Here is a 26605-nt window from a genome sequence, read left to right as displayed (position 1 = left end):
CACTGGGGCGTCTGTTTAACGATGTGCTCCGTGCTCGAGGAAAAAAAAAAGCAGACGTCCTACGGGTCCTCAGTGTGGCCTAGTCGGCCTACATAGAATAGGACGCGTTGCAATAAGCGCTTAGTGGGAGCTGCCACAGCTGCGGTAAAGTTCCGCTCGATAGCGTGGGTAGGTGCTAAACGATCAGCGACAAGTTGTGCTGCAGCGCTAGAGGAAAACAAGGCTCAGGAATGTTTTATTGAAAAAATGAAAATTCTGTGAGTGATGCCAGATTGCAACTCGGAGGCCATCATGGCGGCAAAGTCGTTTTATTCGGAGATTAAAAAAATATTTAAAAAAACGCGACTGCACGAGAGCACATCCCCGCTAACTCGGGCTATTCAGGGTGTTAAGGGCGATTCGCGTAACTATTTTATCATTTTCCTTTGCGTGCAGCTTGTGAGCTAGATTAACGTAAACTAGCGTACCCAATTGCTAATTCTGATTAAATTCATCTGATCGATAAAAACAATAAAAACACTTGCTCGCGACCGCTTGAGATAAAGTTAAGTAAGCACCGGTATGCTTAATATTTATCTGGCAAAACGTTACATGGTTCCTGCAGATAATCTGCGAATATCTCGCGAGTATCTATTGCATTTATTAATGAAGTATCGCATTTCAACGATCACACGCTTTATGCAACATGGAGCATGGTAGCGCCAAACTGCTGTTATTATGTTCCGTGTTTCTACAGTTATACGACTGCTCACAGAAATCGTGCAAACAGGTGCGTTGGGTTGAGCTATTCTAATTGCTCGCAAGACTCTCTATAATGCAATTAACGGACGTGGATCGTTCAGTTTCTGTATTTCCTGTTGTCGCTGTTGTTGTTGTTCCCGCGTCTGAAAATTCCGAACTTTAAAAATAGAGGCAGGGTCTCGAGAAAGAAATCACACTGGTCAGATGGTCTGTAGCACCCAATCTGTTGGAAAGTATCAGCCATTCTAAATGCATTTATTCAGGCCTCGAGACTACACTTGCATAGATATATGTACGGAAACTGAATGAGGAGGCAAACCTTGCTGCATTGGTGCCGAGACACTAAACAGCACATTAAACGCAAAGGAAGCCCGCACGCACCAAGAAAGGCTAATATTTTCCAGGAAGGCTTACCACTACACGTGTGCCCCCCGCACTTACGTTACAATCAAGGATATAGTCCGCGCACTTTCACGCGCGCTCGTCGGAGACACACTCGCTTCAAGCAGTTGCACTTAGCACCATCTAGCGGCGAACAGCGGCTGCTAGCAAATAAAAAATAACGACATGGTGCGAACAACAGGTTGTTATGGAAATTCCCTATCGGAATCCGCAAGTTAGTTTTGCGATTAGCAAGAATTTGCGCTCCGAACAACAGGTTTGTATTGGAAATTCCCTATCAGAATCCGCAAGTTAGTTTTGCGAATAGCAAGAATTATCGCTCTGAAAGTGTGGTGTGCAAAGGGCGCTCCTTAATCCGAGTCCTAGAATCTTCTAAACCTCAACAGTGGTCACATTTAGCAGCGCGGAAGTTGAAGAAAAACGTAAAGCGTTCTGATTACCGAGTGACGCAGTGTGAGTCGTTCAAAAAAGCTGCGCGTATTTGTTCAGTCTTTAAGAACATGGTTTTCTTGCACGATGTCGAACAGGAGGCGAGATGAATGTTTGAAGGAGTGTCTCGGTTACGTTAAGGCTTTAACTGTCAGAAGATAATTCCCGATTAGGGTAGTCTTCGGTCGGCGTATCATTGTCACGCCCTCTACGTAATAGTGAAGCGTATAATACTGCAGTCTATCAGTACATAATCTTTTAATGAACAACCACAGAAGGCAGCTGTGGTTCCACAGAGAGGAGATATTAACGAGAGACGAACAATAGATAAGAAACAACATCTCAGTCACAAAGTCACAGCCCCACTCAGTACCAGTATATCAGTCTCAAAGAACAGCCTGTCTGGCATTAACACTCATATTCTTCTGTTAATTGTATAGCCAGATGGCATCGAGAGCAAATCAGCATAAACGTTATTTTCACAAATGTTTGACCCGTTTACTTCAGACGCCCAGCATGCCCCTCCTGATTTCTGTATGAAAGTGAAAGCTGTGATAATGGTTCTACTGCATGTCAGCGAAAATTCTCTTAGAAAGTATTTTTACACGTTACCAGGTCGGCGCATCAGTCTTCCTGTACAACTTACTAAGGCGCCTAAGGCGCAGTCTGTCGCAAAGAAAATCCCTCGTTGAGCTATAGATGTGGGGTTCGACCTACCAACAGAAGCGAAGAACTTGTCTACTCCAATCCAGAAAAGCAGTATTTGCAGGCAAAGCGCAGCGGATGTTAACGTCTTTCGCGGTGTCACTAGTTCTGTTCTATGCAACAATGTACTGAGCATTCTAAGCTCAATGTTAGTATTCCTTCCCTAAAAGCAACTTCCTTGCGTCTTTTAGGGCTTCCCTTTTGCGACAAGCGCACCCGAAGCAACGCAGCCGTCTTTCTTCACGCTTTCAACCCGCGATAGAACGAAGAACAACTTAGCGCAAACAGCATTTTAACTTCGTTTCCAGGGCGAAGTTGGCGCGTAACTTCGTTTTCCACGGGGCGCGCGCAGTGGCGAAGAAGGTTGGCGTCGCTGCCACGCGCGTTGATGCGGTGAGGCGTTCATCGTCCAGTAACGGCGCGCGTTTTTACTGCTGTTGTGATTACATTCCACGCTTCTTTTCCGTCACGCGTCTCCTTCGTAGCTGGCTTGTCCACTGTACACGCGAACGGCGTGCTTAATGAAGCCAGCGGTGTGCGCGCGTTCCGGACAGAGCGACAAGCAACGCGTGGTGGTGAAACCTACGCGTACGCATGCAGTTACAGTGTTTGTCTGCGAACAAAACAAGGCATTTGTGTAGTCACATTTGGTATCACTGATACCGTGAACTGGTGCGGCGACATAGTAATCATAATCATCATCATCGTCTCTGTCATTAAGTCGAGAACTCTGTTACAAGCACTGTAAAGCAAAGGCTCTTTCACCGTTGGTCTCCAATCAGCCCAGGCTAACTGCAATCTGCCATTCTAAAGCCGCACCAGTTATCGGTTCAAAGCATTACATGTTCCACCCAACTTTATTTGATTGCAGATCGGTTGTCATTAAGACGAGTTCGTTCACTAATACGCGATATTATCTTCCTATTGCTTCAAGCCGTCCGTATAACTTATCTTTCCATAGCTTGCAGCCAACCGGGACCCGCGAAACCATGACTGACCATTCACAAACAAAAAAATGGTCCTCGACTGCGACAAAATTTTCTCCCTTGCATTTCTGCATACATGATATAAAGTAAATTCATGATTCATGGGACCCAGAGTAAACGCAGGCCTTTGATAAATGATTCCTCCAGCCGCAGCAATGCATCGCTTCTCCTTAATTAAGAACCACGAGGGATGCCGATGGATAATGCGGCAGTAGATACTGCCACTGTTCGAGCAGTTGTGCTGGTGCCTGGTGCATTTGCATGCCTCTCGACAAGGCTCGCTGATACCATTCCACATCAGCGCTGAAACTGACGGCCCGAGGACCTCTCAAAGATGTGTGCTTACCGAACCATTCCAAACAGCGATTTTTTAAAACCCCGCCGCAATGAGAGATTTCTTTTAGCCGTACCGTTTCTGGTGCACCACTTCAAGATATGAAGTCACCTGTGGCAATTTTTCCTGCCGGTAGAAAACGCACCTGTCGCTTAGCGCAAAATATCACAAAACGCGTCGTTCTCCAGTCGCCCCAGAACGACTTTCGAGCAACTTTGGCGTGACCACAAGTGTCGTGACAATAAACAGAATTGCTCTTCTTAAGCAAGCCTTGTGTTTTTCCCACAATAAGGGCGTCTGTAAAAAAATTCGTAAATGGTGCTATCAAACGATGACTCAGTGCGGGTCTATTGCAAACCGCAGCAGCGGCTCAGCACCGTAACAGTCGGTACACGCTAAACAGGAATACGCCTTTACAATAGTAAAAAGGGAGTAAGCTGTCTTCTAGCGAACTTTATTTTAAAAAAAGGGAGTGAGATATAGGGCAGATTACCCCCCTTTTTACTCCATTCTGTTTAGAGTTTACGAGGAGAGAAAATTTACTAAAGAACTGGAGTCACCAATGCGTTGGTATGGTCGCTTATCAATGGTATACCTGCGTCGACTCCTGCTGTTTACCTCCCGTTATACACTCGGCTTGTCCGCGCTGGTTTGTGATGTGCTGCCTCATTTCCCGTTAGTTCTGCAAAAATTGAAAGCAAATTCTGTTTTATGTTGAACCAGTGCCATTGTGAGCAACTCAGGCAGGGACAAAAGAATTGATAGGTGAACGTGATGGTGACTATTCATCCACGTTCATTGCGCATGATCACGAAAATCAGGAAGGCAACGAACTACGAGTGTCTTGTAGTTGCCCTTAATGTTTTCTATCTGCGGTGGCGCGACAAGTCAAATAGAAAGAGCATTTGAATGTCCCGTCGTTATTTGAAAACATGTTCTTTCAATTAGTAAATGATCTTTAAACATATCATTTACAAGAGATTCAGAGGGAATAGTGAAAGAACAGCCGCTAGATCAATGGCTGCCTGCTTCTGGTGGTATCGCGACACTAACAATGTGGCAACGCTGAGGGAAAGACCTAATGAGTTCAGAAATTTATCAATAAATAAGTGACTTAATTAAATGTGCAGCACTTCGTTGCGTAGCACTACGGATTTTGAGCCGAAATTTCCGAATGTATTGAGGTAAAAAAAGAGTAGCAAACTTTTATGACCTACTCCTCTTATCTGTAAAACCGCAATACACTACACAAAAAAGTAGACATTACAGTTTCCATAGAGGTTATTTCCATTTAAGTGAAACTTGATCAGCTGTGGTGTAGTGCTGAGGAGCGCTGTTTAGAAGCGGGTGTGTCCAAGATTAAACAGGAATGTTTTTAGTAGTATGCGTTTGGGGAAAACCGCTTAAACAAGAATATTATGCATTTTTGCCGCTTTCAGACCAGATGATTGCTTAGCTTATGCAAGCCTATTTACGCTTAACTGTACACTACCTTTAGAATTAGAGAGGCACCGCTAGCCAAACTTGTTACTTCTTACCGAACAAATGAAGCACACAAGTTTTCAAGCCTTAACGCGAAGCCGCACAGACAATGAAACAAGAACGTTGCTCTCAAGATCACCTCGCATATTGCTAATGTACACACGTGTAAAGAGCCCTCGTATATTACACGGGTTCTTTGTGCAGCTCCGTTATAATTCCGCGGCACTGCGAAACACCTAATTGGAGGAGCCCCGCAGCTGCATGTAAAAGCCGTACCTCGGCGTAATTTCTCATTTCGTTACGCGCGAAGTTATTACCGACCGGTAGTTGCAGCTAAACAGCCCATGCGCACCGCCAGCATAAGAACAAAGTCTTGTGCCGGCCCGATCTTAAAGGACTAAGCTGTACTGTACGCGGTAGAGCACAAAAACAGAAGTCCCGTGGCATTTCTAAGCCATGACCTGTTCAGTATCATGTGCAGAGGACCCTTCGAAGACGATGCATCTGCTTTGCAACATATGGTACAAAATTGAAGGGGCACCAACATATCTTCGTTTTTAAGTAATAGGCATGGGCATAGCATGTAACGCAAAGCAAGATAGCCGATGGGCTCTTAAAGTAACGGAGTGGATTCTAAGAGAGGTCAAGGGATTCAGGCGGACAGATGAAATTAGGAAGTTTGCTTGAACAAGGCGGCTACAGATGGCACAGGACAGATTTAATTACAGAGATGTTGGAGAGGCCTTTATTCTCCAGTGGGCGTCGTTAAGCTGATGATGATCATGAAGAAGCAAGACTTTAAGTATCATGAACTAGAGGAATTGTCTTTGCAAAGAAAAAGTCGGGGTGAATCTAGCAAGCCGTCGGACTGTTTCGTTCCATTCTCGAGAGAAATGATACATGATATCAGTTGGTATTGAGAATTCGCCAGGTCACAGCAAGGTTTCAAATGCACTAGTTTAAAAGATTGCTTCTAAGTGGAATCGCGTTTAATTTCCTGTATCCTTCTCCTCACTGCACGTTGTTTCCGTACAGGAAGCTTGTTTAGGCGGTTAAATCATTTACAGCACCATTATAGGGCAAGAGACGCCGGATCAGGTTCAGCCAGGCAAGTAACGCTGCCATTCATATTCGCGCTTCATTCATCAGCAATGTTGGTGCCGTGGTATCTCCGTCATTCGGTCGGGTCACAAGAACACGATTAACGCGGCGCAGCATAGCCCGCACACCGTGCTAACCACCTCGGCCGCTCCGCCGTTGCCTGCTAAACCACAGTGGCCGCAACCAGCGCACAACGCCTAGAGCAGGGGCTACGGCCGGATCACGGCAACAACCCTGCTCCTCAGCGCACGCCTGCCCGACCGCCGTACAGTCGCGTATTAATGCCCTATCGATGGATCCGAGAAACGCGGCTCCCGAGAGACCGGTTCGGACATTGCCGGCAAAGTGCGTCGCACTGCGCTTGCAGGACCCTGCTCCCTCCAGCGCCCACCTTGTTGCTTCGATCGCTCAGCGGTCGCAGCGCCTGACGCTCCTGGAGGCGACGTGCGCGGCCACTTGTAGTGTCTGTCTGCGGATCGTCGCACGGTGGAGAATCATGTGCGGATAATCCTGTGCGGGTAATCGTGTGCGAATAATCGTGTGCGAATAATCGTGTGCGAATAATCGTGTGCGAATAATCGTGTGCGAATAATCGTGTGCGAATAATCGTGTGCGAATAATCGTGTGCAAATAATCGGTTGCGAATAATCGTGTGCGATAAAACGGGCGCAAATCTACGCGTGTGAAGAATGGGCTGGATTTTTTTTCCAGTTGGCTGCATCGTCGGGTGGACGACTATCGTGGCGTTATAGTTCATTAAAACTGAAGATATTTTGACATGTTATCGGAACAATCGGATTCGGACGGAGTGCTCATGGTACAACTGTAATTGGTGAATCAACTAAGACGAAGTATCCGAAAGGGCAGCACCCTTACGACCACTTCCGATAAACAGTTTGATAAACACTAAACGTTCCTCTGAAGAGACAAAAGGCGCTTCCCCCAAAGGTAACGTGAACGAAACGCAATTCGCTGCAAACCTGGTAGGTTACCGTATAGGTGACAACGACTAACGAACGACGAAAGGTAGTGCGCATACAAACCAAGGACATACACCGTAAGCCAACACACATACACCGAAGTTTATTCACAAGGCATCGTCATTGAGCCCTGCGTCGCCAACGAAAGAAAAATAAATAAATAATACCTGCGCATAATACTCACGCCTCTGGTTGCATCTGCATGGGCTTCCCTCGCGTCGGCGCAGCCTGGAAGCCACTCCTCGTCCCGTATCGCCCCAACGATATGTACCGAGAGAAGCACAAACGTCGTGGCCCGGTATTCCGGCACGGCGCAGCTTCTCTCGCGGGACCGGGCGTGATGCATTCATTACGGGCGTCGCTAAGTCTGTAAGGGCTGCGCCTCCTGGCGACGGCCCTCTGGGAACGGGGCCTCGTGACAGGGGACGCTGGGAATACGCTCAAACCTCGACTGTATACCACCGCCTTAACCCGAGCGCGTCTAATGCGCTCTAGTGGAGGTGGGCTGGCTGGGGCCGCTGTGATGAAAATCCCTGTGAACACTGTAATACTTCGAACGAGGCTACCAAAAAAATATATATAAAATTATCCCGCCACCTTCTGGAAGACTTGAAGTAACGAGCGTTAGATGTTTGGTTCACTAGAATTGATATGAGTGGTATTAAAGTGAGGTGCACCAATGGAAATTTTACATTTTGAATTGATGATAAGTGACGTCACCAATAAATCACCAATTAGTTATACTAATGACGTCACAAACCAATCACCAATTGAGTTGCTATATGGATTTACTATGGGGGCCGCCATCTTGAATTCCTCGGACTTGGAAAATTTCGAGCCGAAGTGAGGTGGTAGCAGACCCCAAGAGATCGAGAAACGTGATGAGTAAGAGCTAACGCTCTTAAAACTAAAAGATTAGGGAGCCTACATGTCGCGCCCCCTCCCGGCTTAGGGTGGTGACTTCCTTTGACACAGCACATGCCGCCTCCCGCTAAGACCCATGTTGCCAGCGCGTGTGTTGTCATGGTTACGGGAAGACGCCGCGCCATCTTGTTCCCCGCCGTGCATAGGCGCGCATTAGCTGCTGCAGCAGTTGCGTCTTCATCGCCGTTCATCGTTGAGTGGGACAGTCATATGTTGTCGGTTGTTGCACTAAGTGCGCCAGGAAGCTTACGCAGCAGCAATGCCCGGGTGTTGCGTTCTGCAGTGCTCGAACCACTGCAGGAAGGGCACACGGATGTTTCGTTTCCCGGCTGACTCCAACCGAAGAAAACGTTGGCTGGCACAAGTAAAGCGAGACTGCTGGGAACCCACTGCTGCTTCTCGCATATGTTCTGTGAGTACCGTACCTTTTTCTCTTTTGTTACCTGCTCGCTTGTTATGTTTGGTGTACTGTGCTTCACGTTTACGATAATTAAACCACGGCCGCCTCGAACGGCGTGCGCGGCGTGGGTTTGATAACAGGCTACGCATTGCGGGCGTGGGTGCAATCTTCTCGTTAGTTTTTAGATGCGCTGGCGGCGTGTCTCGAGCACCAAGGGCGAGAAGCAACGGTTCGCATTCGCCCTCGCTGACTGTAATTCTCACGCGAGTGCACTCACGATATATTGGCGCCCGCTTCCTTGTTTGCGCTGTAATACATGCGCCAAGACTCATGTCAGAGAACATGACTGAGGTAGTGAAAATAAATTTCTACATCTCTCTGACATTGTACGCGTTCGCTGTTTCGTGAGCGCTGTGGTCGGAGGAACTTATTTTCAGTCAGGTCTGGTTATCTAGGCACCGTTCTGCTGTACGACGCTATTCGGTAGAAAAAGATTGGAAACCCAAGATCAGACTAAAAGAACACATTTTGTATATGCCCGGTTACTGGCATGCATATGAAGCCTTTAGGAAGCCCTTATCCAGTTTTTTTAGCTTGGCACTATAGCCTGGTAAAAGACAGCATGTGAAAACATTACAGCAGGTAGAAACAGCTCTGTAGTTGTAACGCTAGTCATGTTCCGGTTTGCAGCATTTGTCACAGTTATGTGCAGGTATGAATATACTTCTTGATGCTTATGAAGTACTTGCTGCCATTCATTTCAGGCACATTTTGAAGAAACAAGTTTCGAGCAAAACAGACAGGATGGCTTAAAGAAGCTAAGGCCAGATGCGGTTCCCACACTTTTTACTTATCGAGGTAAGCTTCTAATTTTGATCCATCTCTTAAATACAACTCTGCCTCATTCATATGAAATGTTTGCAAAGAAATTTGTCTACACGTATACGGTAGTGCTGTGGTTGCTTTGTGCAAGCTCAAAAATGTGCGCTCATCTGCTTTTAGAAGGCTGCAAAGAAAGGTTCATCACCATCAGCATTTCAAGGTCCATAGCAGGACGAAGCCTATCCTACTGACTTCCCTTTAACCGGTTCCTGTGCCATCTGTGGCCACATTATCCACACAGACTTCTTGGTCTATTGATATGGCTTTTATATCCAAGCATTCCTACAGCGCATGTTTGCATCAGCATCTAGATCCCTAGCTAGAAATTTGTTGGGATCCATGCAATTCATTTCTTGTAAAACTAAATCGCGGGCATAAAAAAATATGTATATTGCACGTTATTGTAGGATCATGCATTCGAACAGCACCTTCAAACATAAAATCACCTTAAGCCGTGTTTTAACGGCTTCTGCATTACCTCTGGCTCATTTTTCGCTGTAGATTGAAAAAAAAATGAATGAATGACAATTGAAATCTTCCGTGTAAGCCATAAAGGTATAAAGTATGGCACTAAACAAAACTTTTGCCACCTAACTCTCTGCCTACCCCTACTATATTTGCTTTTCTTGAACGCCCACTGCTTCCCTAAGGGACTACTGTTTATCTTCTCTACACATTGAATGCACTCATATATATGATACTAAGATCCAAAACGTAACACACAGATATAGCCTTGTATTCAAAGAGCACAAGGCCACCTATAGTGTGTTTATACTTTGTATAGCATCGTTTTTTCTTTATAATTCACCCGACGCCTGCGAGAAAGGGGGCGTCTAGAATCAAACAAATATCCTAAAGCAGACTGCATACTGTGCTGTCTCATTTGTTCTATATCACCTGGCACAGAAGCTAAAATGGCAAAATTCAGGACGATTAGTAATTCTAGTTGCATCAATGGTACCTCAGCTGCTAACACAACCTGCTGTTGAGCACAATTTTGCACGACTGAATCATTGCCAGTTGTAGCATGCTTTCCGACGCTGTTAAATATGCACTGGCGGTAAGAAATCTAAAGCCCCCCAGTACAGCTTTGGGATCTTAAAACCCAACTGATATTACTACTCCTGAAGTTTATTTGGAAGTTTTATGCAGGTACTAGGTTGCTCTTCTGTAAATGCAGAATTTCTGCAGTTCTTGAGTGTAGTGCTACCCTATTGACTGAATTTTTTATTTCAGCCATCCCGAAACACCGGAAGCCTTTGAAGAAGCGGTCTTGCTTTCGTCCGGCCACGCCAACGCAAAGCCCAGTACTTGACCCCACCGGAAATGAACCATGTGGTAGTGCTGCTCTAGAGCATCAACAGCCGAACAAACACAAGACTCGGCTGTGAGTGACAGCATGAGTTCCCAGGACACTGTCAGTCCACTACAATGTGCGCAGGGACCAGGGTATGATCTACCTTTAACAACCACCTTGCTGCCGCCCAAAGCTGTCGACACTGTTATCTATGCAGACAGCGTTGCCCATTCCTTTCTGAGAACAGATAAAGCCAGTGGGGAAGATTCCACTGATGCAAGTCGACTTCCTCTGCCCGCAGCTTCACCCATGGAGGCTGAATCCTTAAGCGCTGAAAGGTCACAGCATAGTAATGAGCGATCAAGTAAAGAAATACCTCAAGCTGCATTCACACTTGGTTCAAGTACGGCTTCAACTGACTTGTCTCTTCAAAGACAGAATGCTGAGCTGAGAAAGAGAAATAAGGACTTGGCCCAAAAGTACAGAAACCTACAGAGGCTTCACGAGCAAAGAGAAAACTGCGCAGTCTTGTAAAGAAGTCACAGTCGCCACAACAAAAAATGATAACCTTGGAACAATTACCGTTCCTCAAACACGACCAGAGAAGGGCTTTGACGGTGAAAACTACGAAGGGCCTTAAGTGGTCTGAGAAGACTATTCGAGAGGCCCTTCAAATAAAGCACGCATGTGGAACAGCAGGCTATGAATTATTAAGATCATTATCATATCCACTGCCATGCAATAGGACATTAATACGAAGGCTTCAAAATATTAAATTTTTGCCTGGAGTTCTTCATGAAGTTTTTAATGTCCTGAAATCCAAAGTAGCCACAATGCAAGACATAGAAAAAGACTGTGTGCTCTTCATGGATGAGATGGAAATCTCCCAAGGATTTGACCACGATCGCTCGCTTGATTGCTTTTTTGGGAGCACTACATTGCCGGAGTCCGCTACAGATGTTGCCAACCATGCTCTTGTGTTCATGGTTGGTGGCGTGAACACGAGATGGAAACAGGTTATCGCCTATCACTTCACTGGAAGGTCGATAGATGGCTCTATTTTGAAGGACATTGTGTTCCACTTGATTGAGCTTTGTTTTCAAATCTCGCTTAGAGTGCTTGTTGTCACAAGTGACATGGGAGCTGCCAACCGTGCAGTTTGGCGCCTGCTTGGCTTGTCCAACCACAGAAACTCACAGACTGTCTGCTGTATTCCGCACCCGCACCTCCGTGGCAGGCAACTATTCTTTATGGCTGACCCCGCCCACGTCTTGAAGAACATCCGTGCCCAACTACTCCGAGTGGGAGAATTCACTCTGGGTGAAGAAACTGTTAAGGAACAAAGTCTTCCTTCTGGCACTGTCAAGGTGGAGCATGTTGAAGCAGTGTTGAAGTACGACTGTCAAAGTGAGCTGAAGATTGCAAATAGGCTGTCGGAAATCCACATCAGCAGTGGACATTTCACTACCATGAAAGTGAACATTGCTGTGCAATTGTTCCGTGAGGCTCCTGCTGCTATCCGATATTTAATCCAACAAATAATTTTGCCCCCCGAAGCAGAGGCTACAGCGTGGTTTTTTAACCTCGTGAGCAGGTGGTACACCCTTATGTCTGCCAGACATCCGGTTGTTGCTCTGAGCGATATAGATCCTTCAAAGCATAAAGAGGCCACTGCGCTTTTGGAACTGACGTGCAGCACTTTCCGTCAAATGAAAATGGGAGCAACGGCACATTGGAAGCCTTCACAAGCTGGCCTTCTGGCATCGACCACTGTTGCTCTCAGCCTGTCGCAAGACCTCTTGGACAACCAAAGCTACAAGTATGTGCTTCTTGGCCGGCTCGTACAAGATTGTCTCGAAAACATATTCTCTGTGTTGAGACTCAAGAAGCCGGTCCCTAGTGCATACGACGTTAAGTGTGCACTGAAGCTGATTTGTGTTGGACAGTTCATGCACACACCTACAAATTCTAGCTGCGAGGTTGATGACAGCTTGCATCTAGCTGACCTCCTTGACCCAACTATCCAGAGACATGAAGGACAAAACCAAGAGCCTGAAGAGCTAGAAAACCTGTTTGTGTGTGCTCTCACAGAAGCAGAATGTGACATTCTTGCTTATCTAGGAGGATTCCTGGTCAAGTCTGTCATGAAGTCCATTGGTAACTGTAGTGACTGCAAAAATGCCCTTGTTGGAGATGCTACAAATCAGTATAGCAATCTTATTAAGCTTAAAGAGTACGTGAAAAATTCTGAGAACCTCATTTATCCAACGCAAGCAGTGATTAATGTCCTTATAGAATGTGAGGAGCAGTTTAAGACTTTTGCAGATATGAAGGAAATCATGGTGCTCAAAACCCCATTTGCTAGCATTCTGAATGCCCTGTGCAAGGCTGTCAAGTTGAACTTAGGTTGCTGTGAAACACATCATGCTCAGGCAGGGAAGGTCCTCCTGACAAAATATGTGAGGACAAGACTGAGGATCCATCTACGACAGCAGCATGCACAGAGGGTGGATGGAATGTCTAGCAAAACATGTGCCGCAACAAACCTGGTCTGAACTCTGAGAAGGATGGTAACATCATATGCTTAGATGCTTGCAGTCAGCTAGTTAATGATTTGGCCTTGCTTTCGTTGTTTTTCTATAGTTTGACACAACTCAAGAAAATAGGGGAGATGTCCTTAAAGAATTCTATCCAGCCAATGGCGCCAACCGATTTTCATGACACCATGTTTAATGCTGGGAAGTTGCATCGCTGGGAGTGGCAGATGAACGGCAGTTAACCGTGGCTTAATCGGATTGACCGCGTTGTCATGAAAATCGGTCACCGCTATTGGCTGGAGGGAAACGGTCGGGGGGCATCTGCCACTACTTCCTTGGGTTGTACCCGAATATAGCACTCTGACACTTTCACTGTGTATGTCGTGTGTACTTTGCTCGCCTGTAAATTGTTCACGTCTTTCAGCATATTTTTATGTCACCTCTCTGTAGCAAGCTGTTGCTTGCAGATTGTGTGCACTAACCAATGAAGCTGCTTTGCTTCAGTCAGCATTTGGAAATAGCAAACTGATTTACAGTGCGTGCCACTAGTGTGTTCATCAAAGGTGAAGTTTTTAGGAGCAAGTGTTGGAACTAGATGCAAATGTGTAAACCACTGTTTCAAGTCTTTTGTGAAGTGCGTAACAGTCTTATTTTTGTGGCTGGAGCATCACTACCATGCCTTGCATTATTTAGGGGCTGTAAAACATACGCTCCCACAGAGTTGCCGTGGTGTTTCTCATTATCATTTGAGTTGTTTGCATTACTAGTCCTGCTAATTTAGCCCATTTATTGTGTCCTCTGTACTGCACTCATGCAATTTGTTCATGGCTATCAGTATATTTTGTTTTATGTAGAAGTGTTCATTGAGCAACGAAGCTGCTTTACTTCGGTCAATGTTTAAAAATAATAAGCCTGTTTGCAATTACACCATCAGTGTGCGCACCAGATATGTTTTACAGGAGTGACTGATATGTGTACAAAAATTTCACTGGTTTCACAGATGCTGATAATGGAAGAATGTAATTTCATATGCACTTTAGCTGGCTGCGGATGCTTATATATTCTGTCAGTTTGCTTGAGAAAGAATATGAGCACCTCCCCTTTAATTGACAGTTGCCAGAAGTGTGTCGGCAATAAAAGAAGCTTCTTGAATGTTTACACGAAGGCGTCTGAAAATGTCATTTGGTTTCTTGATTTTAGGTTTTCTCACTTGTCCCATTGTTTGTATTGCTCCTCTTTCTCTGATTCCATTCCAGCAAGTCTCATGTTACACTCTGAACATTTGAGCCTCCTACTGAACACCCTGTGTAAGTTAGTTTCTCAGCACACGTGGAAAAATGGTAGGCAATGTGAAATGAAGCACTGCTTTAATGTTAACTCAATGGCAATCTGTACAAAACTAAGACGCTTACAACACTCGATCTTAATTTGTTAACATCAGCCTCAAGATTCCCTAAATTTTTTTAAGTATGTTTATACCTTTTGCTGAAGCTACAGTGTGCTAGTATGGGGTTGCATAGCTCATTGCGTAGAGCATGTGTAATTGCTCACAGAAGAGCAAAATGCACAAACTAATGGTACATTGCACACGCAAATGCCATTGTGATGTCGGTAATAGAACTACTGGGGCACTTAAGTCTCTTCCCGTGCTGTGAATGCATAAGCATTAGGTGCTACTGTTTTGCTTCTGTTGCGTGGTTTTATTTTGAACCTACATAGACCAGCGTTAGCTCGGTTTACCGTTACATTTTCGATTCTACTCATCGAGACCTTTCAACGATATATGACGATGCTATAGCATTAGGTTCAATTTTAAATCAAATAAATAATTAATGGTAATTAAGACCTGCGATTACTCCGGTGGAATTATACTCGACATAAGCTATCCAACGATATATAGCTTGATGATGGAGCATAACGATTGATTTTTAATCACGGTTATCTAATTAATGGTCGGTAAGACAAGATTAGTTCAGTGCAATTGTACTCAACATAAGCTATCCAGCGACTTAGTGATGTAGCGTAAATTTCAATTACATTACAATTAACTAATTACCGGTAATTAATTGAGGCCTACAATTAGTCCGGTGCAATTATACTCGACATAAGCTATCCAACGATAGAACACTTGCGGCGATTATGCCCGACATAAGCTACACAGCCACTACGGCCACATTCTGTACAGGCCGCGCATGAACCAAGTAATTGATAAGCATTAAAAAGTGGGCCTGCGTAATCTTTTGATTACCGTCATAACATTAAATTCTGAACGCCCAACACCTAAGCTCGGTTAGTGCTCATCGTGAGGAGGAACCCTTTTTACGTAATTGATAAGCGCTGCCTTTTGGCGCGATGACGCGCGCAGAGGAGAGACCCGTTCGGAGTGTAATGCACCGTCGCTGAGAACTGCTCTATGTCGTCGGAACGGCGTCATCTGTTGGTACTAACTTCGAAAGAAACGCCGATAAATTAGAATATAAACTAATGTTGTAGATCGCCCCAGCGACCACGCCACTGAAAGCCGGGGATGCTCTCTTCAAGGGGAACAACATGCCTGCCCGTCATGTTTAGCGGCCGTTTTCGGCAACACTGGGAGAGATGTCACCACCCTAAGCCAGGCGGCAGGCGGCATGTATGTAGGCTCCCTATAAAAGATGATCTAGCAGCGCCCTCTCTGGACGACTGGTGAAATTAATCGCAAAATGGAAGAGGTTCAAAATGGAAATAAGGGCATTAAAGGGATACTGAGGACCACGCCTTGCAGTTTTTTGTCATCAGTAAGGAATGGCTTATTTCGCTTTTTGTGTATATGTTTACGACAGAGGCGGCGCGAAAATACAACATAATTTTTTATCGTCCTGTCGTTACGGCAGATCTTTCTGTAGCATTGGGAAGGTGTCTGTTGTTTCGACAGAATTGGCTCTGTCGTTACGACAGGAGGCAGCTCAATACAACAGAAAATGCTGTTGCTACTGCAAGAATCTCTGTTGTCGGGTCCCAAAATACTACAGGAAAATCTCTCGTGACAACATAACATTTTCTCTTGCATTTTTTAATAGGACGAATTCATTGCTTAGAAACTGGATTCATAAGTGCAACACTTCTTTTCTCCCGCCGCTCGAGTCAAACTTGTGGCGTCAGTACCAAATTCGATTCCGTGATCACTGTCAATAAATGAACGGCAGTACAGCCTATCCTCTGAAATTATCCTTAACACTTGCTTGGGGTCACTGCCATCTCCTCCATTCTTTTTTTTTCCCCAAAACGCCCGATGCTGGTGATTCCTGCATTCCATTGTTAAGCCCTATTCTAGCTTATAAAATTCCTATTTTCACTGAAAGCATCCTTTCTTTCATAAGAGCTCGATAAAAAAAACGACAAAATCGTGCCCAAAATACGACAAACGTTTTTGTCGTTTTTTCGTAACGACACATTTTTCTGTATCAGTATGTTTTACTGTAGTACAACACTATATTTTCTAGTATCTTTAGTCGCTACGACATGAGTCAGCAGAATTCAAGAGAAAATTTTGTTGTTACTGCAAGCTCATGGTAAAAAAAACTACAAAAGATCCGTTGTGGCAACGGAAAACTTTCTGTTGTGTTTTTCGGCTGGGAAGGGAGTTATTTACAACTTAAATTTGCCCCCAGCTTTTATTCAAGCCTAGCGATGCCTGTTTGTAACGGCAGGCTGGTATTTTAGAAAGTGGGCTTGTTATTTCAGTTTTTAATTTTTTCAAGACGCTCGGAAAAGGCGCCGCAGCGATAGTTAAATATACGACTTTCCACGGCGGAAACGTCCTGTACGTCATTACCGAAAACACCTGCACTAACTAACCTGCTTTCCCACTCAAGCTGTTAACCAGCAACATGTGAAGGGAGCCCATGAGCACAATCTGGTCACGTGAACTAAACTCATTTCAGGCGCAGACCTGCTTCAAATTCCAGCTATCCCTTTAGGTAATTTACTAGTCCAGGCTGTATTAACCAATATTGAAGAGCGGCCCTATCGAGTGCCAAACTTGATCTTTACAGATATTGAGCGTTACAAAACCAGAGGTCTCCTATAAAACCCGCAATATAGACGAGCATTCTGTTGAACTGTAATGGTGCCTTACGAAACACTTATTCCCTCAATGTTTCACCACCCAAAGTACGAGAAAACAAAAATGAGCGGAGATTTTGTAAACGTCTCCGGACTTTGAACTGAGTATTTTTTGACGCACCTAGTTATCTGCATTCAAACGAAAAAAAACAGCAATAAGTTTAAAAAGCAGCGACTGCCGGAAAGACACACAGTCCCGCTCACTGAAATTTTCCAGAGAAACATAGCAGAGACTGTTGAGGTTGTACAGCGCCAAGATTAGGCGCTGATTGGCTGTGTAACAACACGCTGGCCATGCAACTATACTGACTCGCCAAGGAAATCCTGAAGCTGTGTGTAGTGCTGCTACTGTTAATTTTTTGTTTTAAGCCTACAACTAAGATACTTTGCACTTTCAGATCAGAATGCATTACGCCCGGGCAACGGGCAACCTGTCAGTCAATGTCTAGGTTTCCATAGATATAACTCTACTCGATCAATTTACAAAAGCAATACTGATTAACTATACTGAATATTTGTGTGCCTTTATTACGTGTCTTGCAGAAAAAAATATTCGATTTTTTTTCACAATGCGCTATAATGGTAAAAGGGAGCCTATCGATTTGCGAGTAAGGCGTGGTCAACTTTTTTCTCACTGTCACGCTCATTTCCAGGTCCCTTACCACAGTGTTCAGGACGATTGTCTATTTTGTGAAGAAATCGATTTCTAACTGGTTTGCCGGTAATGGAACGACGCTGCACAAAGCACTAAAAGCAGCAACGTTCGTTTGGTTCACTTCACAAAGGTCGCAAAATTTAAACCTTCGCTAAATCAGCTGGTTTAACTAAAACTAATCTGTAAGCTATTTTATGATCTACTTGCCTCACGCAGCCCAGATGAACGGCAGCAAACCAGCGCATAACGCAGAGACGTGCTGGCGTTTTTTGTGTTGGTCCATCGTCTCTCCGCACACGTCCCCGCGCGAAATGAACAAGCGCTGAATTAATAAACGCCGCCAGATTGGAGCCCATGTGACGTCGTCTTGCACGTCAGCAGCGCAGCTAGGGCAAGAAGCCGCAGTTCGCAGTACGAGATGATCGATAACTACGCCGCGTACTTTTTTTCTTGTCTGCTTGGGGGAGCGTTCTCAAAGCAGTCATTGTTGTCTTACTGCAACCGGCTCTGTTCGCTTCGGAATTATTTCTTTCTTGGTGCTCCCTAATAACCCGCCATTTACCGCCCTCGCCTAATTTCTCCCGCCAGTTTGTCCCTTATTGAGAGGGCGTTTCTCCGGCATCGACACGAAATTACGCGCTTCACTTGATCCCAAAGAGAACAAAAACCTCGGTGGTCGATGGAAATGAGCGCAGGTGCGGCAAAACGGCAGGAGCTAGGATGATGGGAACGCCCCTCGTTACCGGCCATTGTGTGAGGGCGGGCAAGTTGTTCTTTGTTGCGGACCCGCTCAATATAGCTTGCTTTGCATGCAACCGATGGGCCTCGCGTGTTCGGGAGAGCCAAAGAGAGAGGGTTTGAAGGGGGAGAAGGGCCCGCTTAATTCTGCTACCGGCCACAGGTCGTGGTCCACCGCACAAGAGGCGCATCAGTAGTGGGGAATAAAAGTGCTTGGGGGGGGGGGGGGGGGGGGGGTTGTCAGGCCGGCAGAAGTTCTCGTTTCTCCCTGCTTGCTGCTTCCCTTGTCTGCTGGTTTATCTCACGCTTACAGTCATGAGGGGTGCACTTGAGAGACTTCGGTTACGACTCGCCTTAAATCAAAGCAGCCGGATTTGACTGATAACGCGATACACCCTTGCAGTAAGGACTCCCAAGTCGTCGCAATATCGCTCGCTGGACCACTGTGTTACTACTCGAGCTTCTCACCTCTTCTGACGTGGTATTCCTATGGCGACCACACAGTCTTATAAGGCATCGTATTCTTGGAAATCGGGTTTAAGTCGTTAAATACGTGCTTTTCTACCACGAACACTTATCGGCGTGGACGAAACGAGACGCAGCGAAAGCCTAAAGCGGTACTCGGTAGTTGTTAGCTACACACTACAGCTAGCGAACAAACTCGAATCAGTTGGGATGCGAGCAGCAGTCGCTTCAAGTACCGCCGCATTGTTCGCCGCCAGTAAAAAGAAAGCCAGGGCTAGGAAGAAATCTGACACTTTGCTCTTATTCTACTCACAGAGTGTATTTACTCCTCATTTTATGCTCATAGTAAATTTATTCCTTGAGCAAGTCGTCCTAGCAAATGAACCCTGGTTCCCAAGTATAAAAAGCACGCTTAGTCTTTCACCATGAAATACAGCAATACATTTCCTTGGCTCCTGCGGAAAACGATCCGCTTTGTTGAGGCAGCCACACACCAGTTGGGAAAGGATAACAAAACGCGTGTTTTGTTATCCAGACACGTGGCGGTAAAGAGGAGAAGGTCCGCTACACTCTTTCAGTACACGCTCTACACCGGGCGGGTTAACGCAGCCTCGTTTCGACCCGTTAAGACCAGGCTAAGAGCAAGATTTCCTCGTGGTTGAAAGGACGCCAGCCAGTAGCGTGTCCCATTTAGGATAACCGAGGTCACTACACCAGCGGAATTCACTCGAGCCTTGCGGCTAAGCGTCGGATGTCTCGCTACAAACCGGACAAAACGCTGCCTTCTCGAGGCACGAGAGGGTTGTTGCCAGTCCTGTCATTATTATTGCACCAGCCTTTCTTCGCGGTCTCGTACGCTGCTTTGAAAGCGCCCTCCTCAGGCGCGGCCAGGGCGAGAAAACAGCGCTGGACTGGGCAGGGGGGAAAGGGAGGTGTGCTTGACCGCAAGTTTATAACGCGAAGTAGTTCCTAGCTTCCCCTGGATACAGCCCACTTAGGTCAGGCACGACAGTGGGGCTCGTAAAAGAAGGCAATCGGCTCGAGGGGCCGCCATCCTATGGCCCGCTGTCTCTTTACGGCCACCACACGTGGCCTACTAATTTGTCCTTAACGGGACAGGACAGAAAGTAATGCGCGCTTAAAGGTCTGTCGTCGCCCACGCATAGAGAAGCGCCGCCGCCAAAAAACAAAAAACACAAAAAGAGGAGACGATGCAGCGTTTCCGCTACTCGTTCCAGAGGCATGCGTGCGTTGTGGACACGGTACAACGGTCACTTTATGTTGTGTGACGCGCGAGCAAGTTGATGCCTCGAAAAATAAACAGAACAAACAGAAACGCGGAGGCCGTACACTTCGCGACAGCCGTCTGTTTACGGAACGCTCGAATGCGACACTTCCTTTCCGGGCTGCATGTATAATTACTGCGCGATGGCGTGTAGAAAAAGAGCTCTGTGATTCGCAGTCGTGTGTGTGTGTGTGTGTGTAGGGCACGAATATTTTCTATTCGTTTTGTTCTCGCTGTAGAATCAACGCAAACACGGGGCCCTTCCCCCGACAACGCAGGTTCCTCCTGTTGCTCGATACTACTCTCCCTGCTATTCGCTCCAGATTTGCCGAGACGTCAGGCTTGCGTCGTCCCCATCACCACCGCAGCCGCGTCCTCCAACTCGCGCGGCTCGTCGCACCCCATCACGTTCGCGTAGCCTCTCTACGAGAGAAACAAGACGACGCGCACTCAAGCTTTTTCCCCGATCGCTGCTGTTGCTGCTCCGGCTGCATGTTCGGGCAGTTGACGCGTTAAAGCTCAACCTCGGCTCGCTTTGATCTTCCGCGTGCAGCCAGCAGCAGCGCGGGAGTGAGCGATGGACGAGGTCGTCGCTTGAGTTCGCCCACGCCTCATCGTGCGTGCTTCCTACAGCAGCCGTCCGCTTTCAGCGCCGCCCCCGGTGGAGCAGGAAGCCGCAGTTCTGCTCACTGGGCCCATTGACGAGGATAAAGCGGTGTTTGCGAGCACTTTTGCCACCGCCGCTCTGCGCATCAATCCTGTCCCCATCCCCCCTCTCCCCCACCTCCGCTCTCGTCGGTTTATTTTCTTTGTGTTTTTCTTTCATTTACTCTTTCTTTTTTTTCAAAGCCGTACATCCCTAACATACGGCAGGGATGTACAGAAGGGATGTACATGCAACAGGAACTGCAAAGCCCACTCACTCAGACGGGAGACTGTATATGGCTTCATTCTGAGACTGGAGGTATCGAAAGTGTACGCGTGCGAGAAAGTGCGTGAGAGAAGAGGAGAGATAAGGAAATCAGTGTCGCATTAGTACAGCCGGACTTCTGACGTAAAACGTCCGCAGCATGCGGATGGCACTTTGGAGATTCCCGACTTGTTTACCGCCGAAAGAGCTGCCGACTTTTGAGAGAGGCATTGCTCTCATTCTGTAGCTCTCAATTTCTCAATGCCTTTCTCTATGCATTTCCCTGGGCATTTCTTTAAGCATTTCTCTTTCTCCAGCGGAAATGGCAGCAGTAGTAGTGTTCAACTTCATTCGCTGCATGAAGGAAGCACTGCAGAGTTGTGATGAGCAGTGTTAAGTGGAAAACAAAATAGAAAACAGAGTGTATCATGCAAGAAGGTTCCTGTACATCGTGGTGGAGACCATGGACGGCACTCGAAGCAGAATTTGCATTTTACTTTACTGAACGTAATAATTACTCGTCTCAAAGAGCACTGCCTCTTCTTCGATTCCCTTTTATGCAACGTCGACGAGGTCGGCCTTGTTTTGAAGCAGTACTGACAACCGCTCGGAAGGCTTTCACTCAGCCTTCACTCAGGAACGTCAGTCTCGCAAAGAAGCAGACGAAAGGGGTACATATTGGTATCTAAGAGCAGAATATGACGCCTACACTAGGCACAGCGATGATCCCAGAGCTTAACAATTCCCTTGCTTTGTGGAATCTTCAAATCCTCTTACAAAATCTAATTCTTTTTTAAGTGCTTTCCTCTTCCATAGTCTTGGGCTACTTGGCGTTCTCTTCCGCCTTCATACTAGCGTATCTTGCGTTCATTGTGAGCAGCTAGTTGATGCTTCCACGTCTCTTCAGAACGTAGCCCTCCATTGATAGGCTGATATGATTTTTTTCTATTTTCCTCTTCGCTGTCCTCGTTGCGTTACATCATCATCATCATCATTAGCCTGATTGCACCCACTTCAGGGCAAAAGCCTCTCCCATGTGTCTCCAATTAACCCTGTCCTTTGCCAACTGCGCCCACCCTATCCCCACAAACTTCCTAATCTCATCCGCCCACCACACTTTCTACCGCCCCCTGCTACGCTTGCCTTCTCTTGGAAACCCACTCCGTTACCCTCAAGGGCCAGAAATTATCTGTTCTTCGCATTACATGCCCTGCCCAAGCCCATTTCTTCCTCTTGATTTCGACTAGGATGTCATTAACCCGCGTTTGTTTCCTCACCCACTCTGCCCGCTTCCGGCCTCTTAACTTTACACCTATCATTTTTCTTTCCGTGGCTCGCTGCGTTGTCCTTAACTTAAGCTGAATCATTTTCGTTAGCCTCCACGTTTCGGTCCCGTAGGTGAGTACCGGTAAGATACAGCTGTTGTACAATTTTCTCTTGAGGAGTTTGACTAATTCTGTTGCGGATCTTTTCGTTGTTGACATAACAGCATGCGCGTAGTCTTAGCGCATCACGTCTCTGTTGAGACCAACAACTACAGATCTAAATCTTTTCCCCGTATGCGCCTTCTCTTGCCAGCCCTCCTTTCGTTTCGTCCACTATTCCACTCTTTCGACAGAACTCTGCCTACCTTTTCTGTTTCAACGAGAACTGAACTTTTTTCATCGAGGCCACGTTAATCCAAACTTTCTTTTTTCGAGAGCTGCATCTAAAAACAACGTGAATGTGAAAAGACAACCGCTAGAACTGCCGTGCACACAAGAAACAGTGACCAAAATATTACTGCTGTGAACAGCGGCTTGTGACGCGGACTGGTCAATGAGCGCATCCGAGCAGATGGCCTTTTCCTCTTTGTCAACTGCATGTTGTACGCGACGACAATATTTCTTTTGCAGATAATGCTGCGTGAATTAGAGGCGTTTATCCATTTCTTTCTCGTAAAAAGGGGACGTATAAAGTTAGAAGCCTGTGGTATCCATGTCCGTGCCATCCCTGAGGAGGGGGGGGGGGGGGGGGAAGTAGTTCAAATCTCTTTTTTAGCGATGTAGTAAGCTTCACGTGAAAAAAAGTATGTAATATAGCAGCAACAATAACCTCTACTGTTACATAGAAATAAGATTACATGAATGTACTTTTCAAGGCCTTGATGGCAAGTGATGTACTAGAGGTACAAACTGCACTAAATTTTCTGCCACTGATTTTTCAAATTTTGACAGCGGTAAACAACCGGCGGTAAAAAATCACTATCACCTGATCCCGTAAAGAAAGGAATCAAAAGCAGTACGCTCTCAAATGGTTCATGCCCACAGACTTTCTCGGTGCATACAGTTCACGAAACGTCATCTTCCTGCCCAATGAGCACGAGGTCCAGGAAATCAAACGCAAAATTGCTGCGAGGATTGAAGCGATTTCGAAGCAGAGTCAAGAACGAAGCAAGAGTGAAACGTTCAGATACCCGACCTGATGACCAATGCCTAGGTATGTTCGGTGAAATAGTTATCTAGTCCGCGAATTTATTGCTCGGAATTTACATCATTAAGAGTACGAAATGACTTGTTTGATGGGACTATCGATTGGGCGAGGCTAGCTGGGATGGTTTATTTTTTGCACCGGTATATATAAGGTGAGATTAAACAGCGCGGTTAATTTCAAGTTCTGTACCCGATGCCGTTCCGGTACAGCTTCCTTCCGCACTGGTTCTTAGAGCTTCGAATGAAAAGCAAGTGCACCTTGCTTGATTGGAAACGGCAGAGCAAAAAAAAATTAGGGCGGAATGAAGTCTGCACCGAACAACGGTGGCTTCAACTTTGCTTGGATGGAAACCTTGCACGACTTTAATGCTGGCAACGCACACAATACTAAAACAAGTACGTAAATAATCGGACCAACAAGTTGGCGCTAGGACTTCAGAGCACGTTTCGACAAGCACGGAGGCAAAAAAAAAAGAAAAAAACGCGTGATACCACTTTTAAAAGCTTCCACTAATCTAACCTCCTTTCTTCCAAGATCACTGAAGGTTATTTTATGTAGTGTTATGCTATGATATATCTTATGATGTGTCATTTATGTTAAGCTACGCTGCGGTATATTATATTATTTTATTGTATGTTATTTATGTTATTCTACTTCGTGTTATGCTATGTTAAATTATATTATAATATGTTGCGTTATGTTAGGCTATGCAGTGTTGTGTTATTTTATGTTGTGTTATGTTCTATTATATTATACGGTGTTGTGTTGGATTGCATGGGACTTAGGCAAATAAAGCCATCATGCGCCAAGCTAATAAACATGTTATATTAGGCAAAGTTATATTATGTTATGTTATGTTATACGGTGTTGTGTTGGGTTTTATGGAACTTAGGCAACTAAGGCTATCCTGCGCCAAGCTCATAAACATGTTATATTAAGTTTAATACGTTATGTTGTGTTACGTTATGTTATGTTATGGTGTCCCATGCCATGTCATACTATGCTATACTACGCCATGTGAATCGGAAGTAGCAAGAGTGTGCGCCAGTGTGCACACTTCAATGCAACCGTCCGGATTGATTTCAACCCCTCTGAATTCCTTACCATGAACAGACCTTGCAGTTTACCGGCGCTTCTGTCTTTCATTTCCGTGGAAATGCGGTCCCACTGGTCGAGAATCAAACCCACGACCAAGATCTCAGCAGCTGAACGCCACAACCACTGAGCTACCACGGCCGGTCGATACCTTAGCGTGCATGACATCTTTCGCTCATTTTCACCGTCGCAAAGAGCAAGCTACTCCTTTATGTGGGTGGGCTCGATCCACTAATCGACTGACGCTTGCGAAGGTTTTGTTTGCTCTTAGTCCTCCCATTTTAATAAGCTGAAAAAAAAAGCTCGTCTTGTTTTCTTAGGAATGCCGGCTTGTTCTCAATTAAAAAGCTGACGCCCTTTTAGCAAAAATCTTCATCTTGTCGTCGCATCATTTTTACACTTTCCTATTTTTGGACGAATAAAACTTTTTTTTGTGTAATAAACTCTAGCCTTTCCAGAACACTCGTAAATGCTATCTTGCTTGCACTAAGTAAAAGCACCCCCCCCCCTCCCCCAGGACGTATAAGAAAACGACTTTCATAAACGATACTGCCACATGCTGCCCTCTATCGCACCGTCCGTAAGAATGTACAATAAAAATACATTTTCGATAACGCGTCGTAACAGGCCTAAAGCGCAGCCACCGCGCGCTGTTGACGCAACGAAGCGTGCGTTGTTTTCCTCGACGACCGTAAATACTTCGCGCCGCATCTCACCCCTTCAAACAAGAGTGCCCTGACAGGTTATTGCGCTACGAAACTCAACATGAAAAAACGACAACAGGGCAGACCTTTAAACTAAAATTTGAAGAATAAAAGGAACAGAGACCACTTTCGCCTTAACGCGCTTAAAAATCCGCACATATGGCGTAGAAAGTGTTACTTTAGATGCGCCTCTGCTACGCTACTTCACCAAACATATCGGGCAGCGATTGGATGCCTGTAAAGCAGTGTTTAGGGAGATTTGTTTCCGGTCTGCCGTCCCACGCACTTTTTGTAAACTAATTAATCCTAAAATAACCGAAAGTTTTCGCAGGGTATGTTGTTCCTTTTTCGAGAATATAATGCTATTCATTGCGTTTCTTTGTGCTCGTTATTAGAGCAAGCTTTTTATTTTTATTTTTCTAGCGCGTTATAGACTTACGGGGTTATACGAAATTCTAGAGCGGGCAGTTTGTTTCTCAGATTCGTTTTCCACTCCAAAGCGAACAATGAGAATAAAAGGCTGAAGACAATACACCCCTTCTCTCTTGCACTAGGCAATTTTATTGTTATCTTCGCATTAACTAAATTCAATATTGGATTATTTTATGCTTAAAACCGGAAGCTTCGTCAAGTATAGAACTCCACGCATGAGCTCACGTTCAGCAGCCGAAAGCGACAGTCATAAAATAACCGTGGTGAGTGGGGAACTTGCGCATTAGTAGTTTGTGAATGGCAGTACACATTTCACGAATAACAAAGCAAGTTTAGCATTCAGCAGAAGTAGGTTCTCGTTCGTCGAGAAAGAGTCTAGTGCAAGAGGATATTCTCATAAACCACACCTGCAAAGTTATACTATCGTTGTCGTGTTTCTTAATAGTATTATTGGCGCCATAGTGACACATATGACGAAGGACTTTCCTTTCTATTGCATGGAGCACTTTATTACCCAAAATTTAATAATGCACAATATGTTTCGA

General features: G+C 45.6%; 1 protein-coding gene and 1 long non-coding RNA gene across 2 annotated transcripts in view; both read left to right on the top strand.

The window, feature by feature from the left end:
- The window catches only part of Dh44 (corticotropin-releasing diuretic hormone 44), a 155345-nt gene that overhangs the window by 65386 nt on the left and 63354 nt on the right, over positions 1–26605 (top strand). The window lies entirely within an intron of this gene.
- On the top strand, positions 8411–10719 carry LOC144097607 (uncharacterized). Its single transcript, XR_013307084.1, has 3 exons — positions 8411–8496; positions 9249–9342; positions 10603–10719. It is a non-coding gene; the product is annotated as an uncharacterized LOC144097607 (long non-coding RNA).

Source organism: Amblyomma americanum, chromosome 7 (assembly GCF_052857255.1).
Source record: "Amblyomma americanum isolate KBUSLIRL-KWMA chromosome 7, ASM5285725v1, whole genome shotgun sequence".
NCBI classification, from domain to species: Eukaryota; Metazoa; Arthropoda; class Arachnida; order Ixodida; family Ixodidae; genus Amblyomma; species Amblyomma americanum.
Note: the sequence above shows the minus strand (reverse complement) of the source record. Positions and strands in the feature narration are given on the sequence as shown.